The sequence below is a fragment of the Echinops telfairi genome, unplaced genomic scaffold, assembly GCF_000313985.2.
Source record: "Echinops telfairi isolate 266 unplaced genomic scaffold, ASM31398v2 ScPeMD7_1;HRSCAF=3_0, whole genome shotgun sequence".
NCBI classification, from domain to species: domain Eukaryota; kingdom Metazoa; phylum Chordata; class Mammalia; order Afrosoricida; family Tenrecidae; genus Echinops; species Echinops telfairi.
This window is the reverse complement of record NW_022103896.1, coordinates 56,476,452-56,488,703: the sequence shown is the minus strand read 5'-3', so window position 1 is coordinate 56,488,703 and position 12,252 is coordinate 56,476,452. Positions and strand designations below refer to the sequence as shown.

The 12,252-nt window shown below is 34.6% G+C and overlaps 1 pseudogene; it reads right to left on the bottom strand.

Moving 5' to 3' along the window:
• Positions 1-11,287: 11,287 nt before the first annotated feature.
• Positions 11,288-11,734, bottom strand: LOC101662819 (annotated as a pseudogene).
• Between the last annotated feature and the right edge of the window lie 518 nt (positions 11,735-12,252).

Sequence of the window (12,252 nt, the reverse complement as noted above, 5' to 3'; positions counted from 1 at the left end):
GCCAAAAGAAAACACATTAATGTTCAGATTCAGGGAACATTCCCTCTACACACCCCCTACCCCAGATTTTCAGAGGACTAAGCAGGACTTGGTGCATCAACATTTCTGTTATTGGATAAGTGGGCCTGGTTAGAATATCATGCTGTCCTTGAGGGGGGTACCCCCCAAAATGATGCTTATTTGTTTTTTTGATGTAAGAGGGATAGTGCATTTGGAATTTGTTACACCAGGGAAGACTGCTAATTAAGCTTTCTATTTAGAGAATCTGAAAATATTGTGTAATGGTGTGCGTCAAAATATGACCTGAATTGTGGCAGAAGGGGACTGGTTTGGCCACCACAAAAATGCACCTGCTTGCACAGCCATCTCAGTGGGCCAGTTTTTGGCACAAAACAGCATGTCTCTCTTGCCCTATGCACCCTACTCACCCGACCTCTCTCCATGTGACTTCTTTTTATGTCTGCAAAGGCAGAGGGACATGAAAGAACAGTGATTTGACGATGTAGAAGAGCTGAAGTAAAAGAGAGAGATGCTGTCAGTCTTCCAAACAGAGTTTGAAAAGCTTTTCCAAGAATGGAATCACAGATTTGACAAATGTATTACGTGTAATGCAGTGTACTTTGAAGGCTGTTTTGTGAAAACAAATTTAAATACATAGCTTTGAAAAAAATTCCAGGTTTTGTTTGGGTGGGTATCCCCTCATGTATATTAAAAATTAACACACCACACACACATACACACAATCTGTTAACATAAGCACTTTTCTTCAATTCAAAAGTACAGGTTTACTAAAAACTAGAAACTACTTTTGCCCCTTTAATTTTATATGTGACTATATAGTCATGTTTCTGAAATATAAAAATAATTGCATGTAACAAAATAAATAAAGATGCCACCAGGAATGTCTGACTTTATTTAAAACACTGTAAAAGTGTTCTTTCTTTTGTTTGAGACCAACAATTGTAGTCTTGGCGATAAAGATGAAATAAATGTGAAGATCTCATAAATTATGAAATTGGTACATCTTGCACACTTAACTTAATGAAGTTACTAAACAGTACCATCTTAGTTATAGCAGCATTTGATATTGTCAAAATAAAGTATAGGAAAGTTATCTCTGGCCTCAGTGTACATTGTTTTTTTTAATTCATAACTTATGCTCTTTGGAATTATTTTTTTAAATTTTTATTTAGTTATCTGTGAAATCTTAATAATAATACCTACGCAAGTGGTTTTGTGAATATAATGAGATACTATTATTAAGCAGTGTTTATTATGGACATTAATAAATTATATTGTGTGAACTAACATAAACGTTACTATTCCAGAAATGTTTCCTAAAATTTCCACTACTATTTGTGGCAATATTCCACAGCGAGATGCTGAAATTTATGTTATGATTTTAAAATAGATTAAAGAAAATATTTGTTTACTTCATTTAAAATTTTATAAATTAGTTTTAAGTTATTTAAAATGAAAATTGTCATATCCTTTTCCTTTTAATATTTTTCTTTCTTTCATTGCATCCCAGAATTTTTACTAATAGTCATACTTAAGAACCAGTTCATAAGCCATGAAAACTACTCATTTTGCTTATTTTATTTTTGTATTCTGTTAATTTAAAGTCTTAATTCAGTTAACATACCAGTGTGTGGCTGAATATGAATGTTAAAAAAGCATATTTTTTGCACATAACTTTACTGTCCTTTAAATAGGAAATGTGCTGCATTTGAGTTCTATAATAACCAAGATAACTTTTCTATTTCAAAAGCAATACTATCTCCAGGGTCACTTTCTCCATTCAGTCTCATACCCTTATACTGTTGATTTAAACAGGGAGTTTCCATTGATTTCAAGAAAGCTGTGAAGACAGATAGAGTGTTAAAGGACCCACCGTCCCAAATGAAAGCAGAGCAGAGATAAGGGGTGATCTTGAATTTGTCAGGAAGACTCGCACAGTGAGAATATCGTTATGGTGTCCACAAAATGAAGTTTATATTTATCAAATAAAAAAATAGAAGCTTTCTCTGTGATATCCTAAAATTAAAATTCTGAAAAGTTTTTCTTTAGGAAGACCGACTGATTGCCACAGTTTTCTTCCCTGGAGTAGCTGGTAGATTCACACAGGCAAACTTTTGATTACTATCCCAGTGCTTATACAGCATAGATATTAAATATGTGACACATATATCATTAATTTTATTCACTAGAGTTTTTCATCCAGTCTCTTAATCCTGGATGGATAAAAAGCTTTAAACTTATTATTTTAGTTATTTAAAATGACCATATATGTAATATATTTGTATCATTTCATATATTTTTAATTATTTAAATCAATTTAAATTTTAAAATGTAGCTAATATAAACTCAAGCTTATCTTTGTTGCTGTTTAATGAATAGTTGCTGTAGGGAGTAGAGAAAGGTAATCAGTAATCATCTTGCAATAAAGTTCATAGATACTAAATGCATTACTGAAATATGAGATTTATGTTTTAAATTAGCATTACATAAGTTAATATACTATACTTTAATTAGCCATTGAAATGCTCAATTTAATGTAAACTTAAGAAATAAGAACAATTTCACAAATTCCAAAAAGGGAAGATCATATTTTAGGAAGGGAATATATAGGAAGTACAAAAGGCTAGTTCCTTCTCAGACTGACTCAGTAATTCTTCTCAACCTCCTGCTCCTTTTCTCCTACTATGCTCATGCCCAGAATTTGAGATACACATTCTCAGCTCTCCTCACTACCAGCAGTGGCTGTGTGGATCTCTTATGAGCACAGAAACCCAGACATTCTGATACAGGGTTCTTCAAAATATTTCCTTACATATCCATACAGAAAGGGTAACTGAAGCTGCCAATTCCCCTTATCATTCCTTAATTGCAAAAAGTAGTGCCTTCTTTAATTGGAAAATGTAATGCCTTAATTGTCATCATTCCTTAATTTCAAAAAGTAATGCCTCCAACTGTAGTAGCTATGATACAAGCATTATGTATTTGTAAGAGGATGAGAGCAAATTTTGCTAAACATCTATGGGTTCAAATCCCCTTTACTTTTAATAATATTATTGATGTGTATTTAACATACAATATATTACATACATTGGAAGTATACCATTAGTCAAAAAATTTGACCCATGGGAGAGCTTCAGAAAGATTTTGGACAAATGGAATTAAAAATAGTGGAAATTTTCAACACTGCCTTTGAATCCCCTTTTATGTATGGACTCATAGTGTCCCTTTAGGACAATGTAGAACTGCCCCTGTGGGTTTCTGAGACTGCAATGCTTTATGGGAGTAGCAAGCCTCATCTGTCTTTCACAGAGTGGCTGGTGGTTTAGAGCTGCTGACTGCTGATGTTGGTGTTAGGAGCCACCAGGGGAATCGGCATCCACTCAATAAAAGTGAGTTGACTTGAGTAACCCACTGCTGTTGAGTCAAGTTCAACTTACAGTGATCCCATGGGGCAAAATAGAACTGCTCCCTGGGTGCCTATGGCTCCAAATTTTTATGGAAATGGACAGCTTAGGCACAGAGCAGCTGGTGCATTCCAACCCCAATGTTTGACTTAGCATCCCAGTGCTTAGCATACTTGGGCTATCTGGACTCCTGTCATATGTACACCCATGTAATCACCCCAACAATCAAGATAATGTACAGAGCCATCACCTCAAGATCATTTCCTTTTTACAGATCGATCCCACCTCACTTCAATTCCCTCCATTACTAAGACAGTGAATATTCTGCTATGTATATGGACATAAATATATATATAAATATATATACATACACACACACATTTTTTTTTCAGGAGAAAGATGGAATTTTCAACTCCTGTAAAACGTTAACAGCCTTGGAAACTCACAGGGCCAGTTCTGCCCTATCCTACCTGGTCACTCTGCGCTAACATCAACTTGATGGTATTGAGTTTGGTTGGTTTTGGTCTATATTTATACAATAATTGCATTTATATGAATAGAATCATGTTATATGTATCTTTTCAGTCTGGCTCTTTTGCTGAATATAATTGCTTTGAGTTATGCATTGACATTTTATCATTTAGGAAACATTCAGTAACCAGATCATAAAAAGAGGCTGCTGCAAATATCCATGTATCAGTCTTTGTATGGATACATGCTTTCATTTCTCTTGAATTATCTAAGGGGGAATGTCTGGATCATACTGTAAGTATATGTTCAATTTTTAATAAGCTTCCAAATTACTTGTCAAAAAATGTCATCAGTGTATAGTGTTGCAGTTTCTCCAGATCCTGACAAAAAGTTGATGTTGACAATATTTTATAAATCTTTTAAATAAATACTTCAATGTCAATTTTGTTCATATTTCCATAACTTTTATATGCTTATTTACTTTCCTGCATGTTCTTTGGTAAAATTGTTCAAATTTTCTGGTTATTTTTTGATTCACTAGGTTATTGAGAGTATTTTAAGTTTGAAATGGTCTTCCTGTGAAGCAAGTATTTAGTACTCGTCTGTCACTGTGCCAGCCTGGGGTAGCCGGTCTGTTGCTGTCGTGCTGGATGCTACACCGCTAGTATTTCAAGGGCCAGCAAAGTCAGCTAAGGTAAACAACTGTCATGATCACATCCAGAGCCAGGCCGATTAGAAAAACCTGATAATCGACTTCTGGAAATACTGGCCGGTGAAAACCTTTGCATAGCAGCAGCACACACCCATAGAATGAGTTAGAAGACGAGACCCTCAAGTTGAAAGGCTCCTAAAGTACTGGTGAGAAAGAGTTGCTTCCTCATAGTAGAGTCAATATTAATGTTAATTCCAGGAAAACTCCTAACTAAAGCTTTCAGAACCTTCATTTGCAGATGGGGCATGACTCAATATTAGAAGAAATAGCTGAAAGCATGCATTAACAATTGAAATGTGGAATGTAAAATGTATTAATCTAGGAAAATATGAAGTGTTTGAAAATGAAATGGAACGCTTGAAGAGTGATTTTCTAACTAAAACAGGCAACAAATATTAGCCAACTTCAATCAGAAAACCATATGATCAATTCTTCTACAAATGACCAATTGTTACGGTATGTTATCACATTCATTTATTTAAAAAAATCAAGATCTATTCTGAAATACAATGTTGACACTGATAGGATAATATCTAGACATGTACAACTTATATTAGTTAATGTAAGTATTTTCAAATTTATGCACAGACTACTAGTGTCAATAGTAAAGAAAATGAAGATTTGGCCTAATTTCTGCAGTATGAAAATGCCTTACCATGCCACCAAGAAACATTGACAATTCCTGGTGACTGGAAAATAAATGCAATGCTGGAAACAAACAAACAAAGTTCGATAATTAGAAAATATAGCCTTGGTGATAGGAATGACATCAGAGAGCCAATGTTAGAATTTTGCAAGAACATTGATTTGTTCAATGGAAATATATATTTCTCTACAACTTCAATGCTGACTATACATATGGCTCTTAAATAATAGAATGCACAGAAATTAAATTGACTGCATATGTGCCAATATGGAGAAGCTCAATATTATCATCTGTTAGAATAGGACAAGGGGTTGACTGAAGAACCAAACAGCAATTTCTCACATGCAAGTTCTAGTTGGAGCTGAACAGAATTACAGTATGTATATACCAACTGAATTTTGAAACCATCTCAAAATAGATTTCAGGCATTGAACACAAATGACTGAAGATATAATTAGTTATGACATGACAACCAAGTCATTATAGATGAAAGAATAAAAATTTGATTAAAAAGACAGGTTAGAAGTATGAGATAAAAATTCATGTCAAAAGAGACCCTGAAATTTTCTCTTGAATATGGAATAAGTAGAAGGATAAAACAGAAAAGTAAAATGAGCTAAACTCAAGATTTCCAAAGGTAGCTCTATAAAAGAAGCTATTTTAATGAAATGTGCTGTCCCAGGAGTTGGAAGAGCAGGCTTGGAATTTCTCAAGTTGAAAAGTTAGACTATGTGAAGAAAAATGTAGTATCAAGGACAGAAGAAACCTCATTAACAACCTGATATATGCAGATGACACCACCTTGCTTAATGGAAGTGAGGAGGACTCACAGGAGCACTTGCTTACTAGTGTCAATCAGACTCCACCCTTCAGTCTGGATTACACTTCAACATAATGAAAACAAAAATCTTCTCAAACCATAAGTAAAGTCATCATGAATCCATAAGTAACATAATAGTAAATGGTTAAGAAAATTAATTTGTCAAGGATTTCATTTTACTTTGATTAAACAATTACCATGGAACCAATAGTCAAGAAATAAACTAATGTGTTGGATTCAGCACATCTATTGCAAAAGATCTTTCAAGTTTGAAATAGCAAATATATCACTTTGAGGATAAAGGTGGTTCAAAGCCATTGTATTTTTAATCATTCCACATGCATGCAAAAACTAGGAGTAAAAAAAAAATCTATACTGTTGAATTCTGGCAATGACAAAGAAAATGTAATACACCATGGACTTCCAGAAGAACAAAGATATTCATCTCAGAAGAAATGCAGCCAGCTACACTGCTCCTTGGAAATGGTGATTTCCTCAGACTCTGGGCATTTTCTTAGGAGCGCCCATTCTCTGGAGAAGGGCTTACTGCGTGGAGTAGTAGAGAATCAGTTGGAAAAGTCTAAGACCCTAAAGAAGACGGATTGACACAGTGGCTCAAATGGAGTAGATATTTTATGGATGGCACAGAAGTGCGCTTTTGTTCTTTTTAAAATAGGGTCTTTATGAATGGAAAGCAATTCTTAAAAATGCAAAAAAAAATTCAGGTTATAGAATTCTCATGGATTAAATTTGATTTATTTTATCTTTCAAAGAATGTGTTGATGTCATGGACGTTATCAAACTCAGTGACATATATTTGTTTATGGGAATTGGTTAATATGTATTAATTGCTATTTATCTTTTAAATGATTTAATATATAAATTAATATTTTATATATAAACTAATCTAAAATATAAATGTTTAATTATTGAGTATAATATACTGTGCAAAGCAGTTAATCCAGTTTTGTTTTTGCCCACTATTTTGCCAAATTTCATTACCCTTTATTTTTTTCTCAAAATCTTATGTTGCAATAATGTTCATACTCTTGATTTGTTTTGTACTTTTTGTTGGTATTGTTAGTTTTATAGGTTGAAAATTAAAGACCTGATAGGGACTTAGGGTTCTTAGAAGGCTGTCAAGGGCATGGTTTTGTTTGGGTAATTTGAGTGAATATTTCAATAATATTTTTGTCAGAGAAGTTTACTACCATTCCCACTTGACAATAACCTGCAAAAAATAATACTTTAAACAATATTGACATATAATTCACATATCCTACATATGAATGGTTCAACTATATTAATAAATTGTTCAATTATCACCCCAATCAATTTTATCTTCATTCTTGTACTCTTTATTATTAGCTTCCCACTTTCCTGCAACCTCTCCTGCCATACCCCTAAGAAACTACCGCTGTCTAGAGAGTTACTTCTCTTGGCTTTCATATGAAGGAAAACAAACCAAAACAACAACAACAAAAACCCATCGATAAACCTCAACCCAAAAGAAAGCAGAAAACAATAAAAATTAGAACAAATTTAAAATGGGTCAGAAGGGAAAATAAATGACAGTATGTTAACCTCTTTAAAATGCATCTGCATTCATCCACTTTCCAAAGAAATCCATCTGAGGACAAAGCTAATGACATCCCTGGTCAATGTTGAGGGGATCAGGAGAGGCTTAATTCAAATGGGGACTCTTCACATGGAGTTTGGGCTTTCACCGCCATCCGTGGCCTACTGCAAACTGGGTACGCATAATTTAAGCTTTAATATAATTCCCTACTCTGATTTTGGATTGTATTACTTGCAAAGCACACAGGCCGGTATACTTTTCTGTGTGGATTTAGCTGACTTCTCATTTAGATGGCTGCTGATTTTAAGACAGGTGTTAATACCCTAGATGTTATTCTTTCTGATAACTGGGCTCTATCTGATTCTTCACCACATTTTGTTAAGGCAGCCATAGCATCAGTGGTCTCTTCATGAGAATAAGTATCAGGCAGGGCAGGATCATTAGAACTCATTGTTCTTAGGTTAAGCCTTCTGACTAGGTTTGAGAGAAAGTTTGAGTTTCCACAACATCAACAGTTAGAGGCTGAGTTACAATATGCTACTTCTGTGGTTCTGATACAGTCACATACTACCTCACGTTTCAGAACCTCATTTGTGTTGCAGTGAATGCCCTAAGGTTCCTTTTCACTAACGAGATTGTTAATATTCTAGTACGTCACCCTAAATAATGTGTAATTTAAAGCAACAGAAAATGTATTGAACTACATTGGAATGTTCAAATTGCGCTACAAAGTATTGGAGTTATGCTTTAAAATGTATCACTGGATTTCATATTTAAATATAATCCTTTTTACTTTATTGGGTCATTGCTTAAACTCAGATTTTTTTAGTTATAAAAACATTTTCTTTCATTTCAATGGGATGCTACAATTTAGTGCTCTGATATAAAAATAAGTCATGTGACCACAAATAATTAGGAATTTTTTAGCTAAGTTTCTAACCAGTGGCTGAGTTTATAACCAGAAGAAATTTAGTAATCCCATCATGTTTCTAAAATAATACATAAACCATATGACATCAGAAAAGCACATTTTCCTAATACATGGGAAATTTGGGTGCCAACAGGCCTGCCATCAAATAAACAATGTGATATTTGATTTTTATAACTCACACTTAGCATTAGATTCAAGATTCTAAAGTTGATTTAAGATACTGAATAATTAGAAACCAGGCAAGAATTATTTTTTGAAAAAATTTGATATATAAAACCAGTCATAAACATTTCTCACCTTTCTTACACATAGCTTATCCTGCATGTAATAGATGCTCTGTGTATGTGAATGTGTGTGTATTTAAACTGGCTTCAATCTTTACTAAACATTAACCATACTGGGAGCAATGCAGTTATCATTGCCTTTTAACTCTCCAAAGTTATAAAGAAAGTACATAAACTTAAGTTATTGTATTTATTCACACTTCAATTCCCCAGAAATTGCAATAATATTATGTATAAAGGAATAAATATATTTTCTCTCAATTGTATGGGGCTCATGATTTGAGGTTATAAATTGCTATCGTGTGATATCTAGTACCCAGTATAACAGAGTCATGAGACCAGGGCAAATTATGCATTGCTAATGTCCTTCAAACAATGATGTACTTGGCAAAATAAATTCTGTTTACCTTGGTTGAAAACTTCAATAAATATTATTTATAGGATATCAGTGCTGCATAACCAGGTAAAATGCTTGTGTCAAGTGGAATATATGTGAGTGCAATAGAGCTTGGGTGTTATTGAGCTTCTTTTTCCTATTCATGTACCTGAAATATGTTTTTGCCTGCAACTCCCATATATTAATCTACATCTGTAGGACTGATCAGACAAATATTTAGAATGCAGCCATTATTTTAAATTGACTTGAATAAATCACAAAACATTCAAATTGTTACTATATTTTATTGCATTCTGATAAAAAACCCAGATACATTTCATTTTTATGCATATGGACTTGAAACTATGCTTGAAGTAGTCTAGTATGCAGAACTTGAATGCAGAAGTATAAAAGATTGGCCTGGGACTTCATTATGTAAATATACAAGGAGCCATGGTAATGTAATAAGCTACATGTGAGTATTGTCTGCTACCCATAAGGTTAGCAGTTCAAGTCCACTGGATACACCATGAGAGAAAGATGAGGCTGTTTACGCCTGTAGAGATTCAGTCTAAGAAATCCAAAGGGACAGTTAAACTCTTTCCTGTTGGGTCACTATGAACTTGAATGGACTCAATCACAGAGCACCTGTGAGTGATGTATATACAAAAGGGGCAATGTGACAAGTTAATATTTTTAAAATATTAAGTCTGGATGATTCTGGATTAAGTTTTCCTGACATTGGTCTCATTTCTTTATGTATATACTGGAAAAATACATGATTTTTGTTGAAGGAAATTATCCAAAATGATACATGAGTCTGTCTAGTATTTAAGGATGAATCCCACATGTTTGATTTAGGCCTACATTCTAAAATACCATTGTTATTCATTGGCATTGAGGTGGTTCCAATTTATGCACACCATTTGCTAACTTGTGCTAAGTAATAACATAGCACATGAAAAATTCTGCCCCAAAGAAAAGCCAAGATTATGTGAAAGCTCTTTCACCAATAAAGCAATGCTTGAACTTGCCAAATCAAAGAGAAGGAAACGTAGTGTTGCTAATGGTCTCATACATGACCTAGTACAGGTTACTGGCGCATAGAAACCCAAACACAGGGAATTCCTCAGTATCATAAAACTCAAATAGAACTTGAAACTTTATTTTGTTTCAGTTTTCTTTAGGTAATCATATATAGATTGGAAGATCTTATTAATTATTCTCTTTATAAAAAATTATACACTAAGATAATCTAGCAATTATTCTAGGATTCAAAATTTAACAGAATTTAAAAGTCTACATTTCCTGTTCACTTATTATATTTTGAAAAATTTTGAAAGCATTAAGCTAGAACTATATCTAATATATTTCACTGGTACATATAAGTATATTTAGTACTTTCCAGTCTATACAACACTATCTAGCAAGTATACAATCGAGGAGCAAAGTCTTCACATCAGTACCAACTAATTTTGCAGATAACTTTCTAGGGATGCCCAACAATGTCATCTTAAAAATCGTATAATGGGAATTTACAAGATAGTGTAATTCAATTTAGTCATGTTTATGTAAGTTACTGTTTTACTTCAACTGTAAATAAAATACAATTGTAAATAAAATAAAATACAACTGTAAATAAAACATAAATGTAAATAAAATAGAATTGTAAAAGAAATATGTTAAATTTCTGAGTAGATAGTGATGAAGCTACTCATATACGTTTTAATTTATAAGGGAATACATGTTTAGTAACGATACACTTCTTTCGTCTTTCAAGCATACATGTACCTGGTCTAAATCCAAATCAAACTCACTGCAGGGTAGCCCGGCCAACTCACCGCGACCCTACCACCAACCGGTAGTTAGTGAAATGACCCTAATGATTACAAATACTAATGAAGATTGCATTTGAGGTTAGAACTCCACCAAATTGACGGATATATAATTTAAGCTGCATAAATTCGAGAGGAAATTAAATTCATGTCTTTTTTTGTTTTGTTTTATTTTTAATGTTCGTGTCCTTTATTAACCAGTACACAGTTACTTGTCTGGTTTGTGGATGCAGGAGGTCAGACAGCACTGGCCACAGTCCTGGCTGTCAAAGTGGCTGGCCACGAAAACCTCCGTGTCACACTCGTCTGAAGGGCATTGGCGCGGAAGGCGGCTGATCTTGCCAGCTTCATTCACCTTATAGTGTTTTAAGACGGCCAGCTTCACCTTCTTTTTCTTATGCTTGTTCTTCTTGGGAGTGCTGTACGACTCCTTCCTTTTCTCAGCACCACCGCGACGTCTCAGCACAAGATGAAGAGTGGACCCTTCCGAACACTGTAATCAGACAAGGTGCGTCCATCTGAAGGTCAGCCGCGGCTGACCAGGACCAACTCCCTCCTCGTGCTGGATCTTGACCTTCACATTTTCTATCGTATCTGAGGGTTCGACTTCGAGCGTGATGGTCGTCTCCGTTAGGGTCTTCAGGAAGAGCTGCATCCTGGCGGAGGCTCACCTTTGGGACTGTCTCCAGGTAGTCAGTTTAAGCGACTTTAAAGATGGATTTGAAAGGCTTTTGCTCCGGAGGCGATGTGGCTAGGAGGGGCTTTCAGAGGGGGGAATTCACGCTTAATACACAGGTATAAGACTCTGCATTCCGAGGGTGAGGGCAAGTGTTAGCACGCAATCTCAGTGGAGGGAAGGCCGTTGAGATTCAGATGGAGGGCGTGGGGAAGAACTGTGGGAATGACATGGAGAAGCAGGAGATGAAAAGCGAAGAGAAATAACCTAGCCAAAATTAATGATAACTTTTCTGTTTTCACGTCCTAGGAAAGACGAAGCTTTATTAAGTTTCTTTGATAATTGCACTCCACCTTTTACTACCCACTCAAACGCTGCCTGCGTTTGAAGAAGAAAATCTTCCAACTTGGTGAGACTCATTTTACGTTCAGGAGCCTCAAGAATTTACCGAGGAAACTAGAGAGGTAAAATGATAAGATAAATTTTCCTCATCCCTA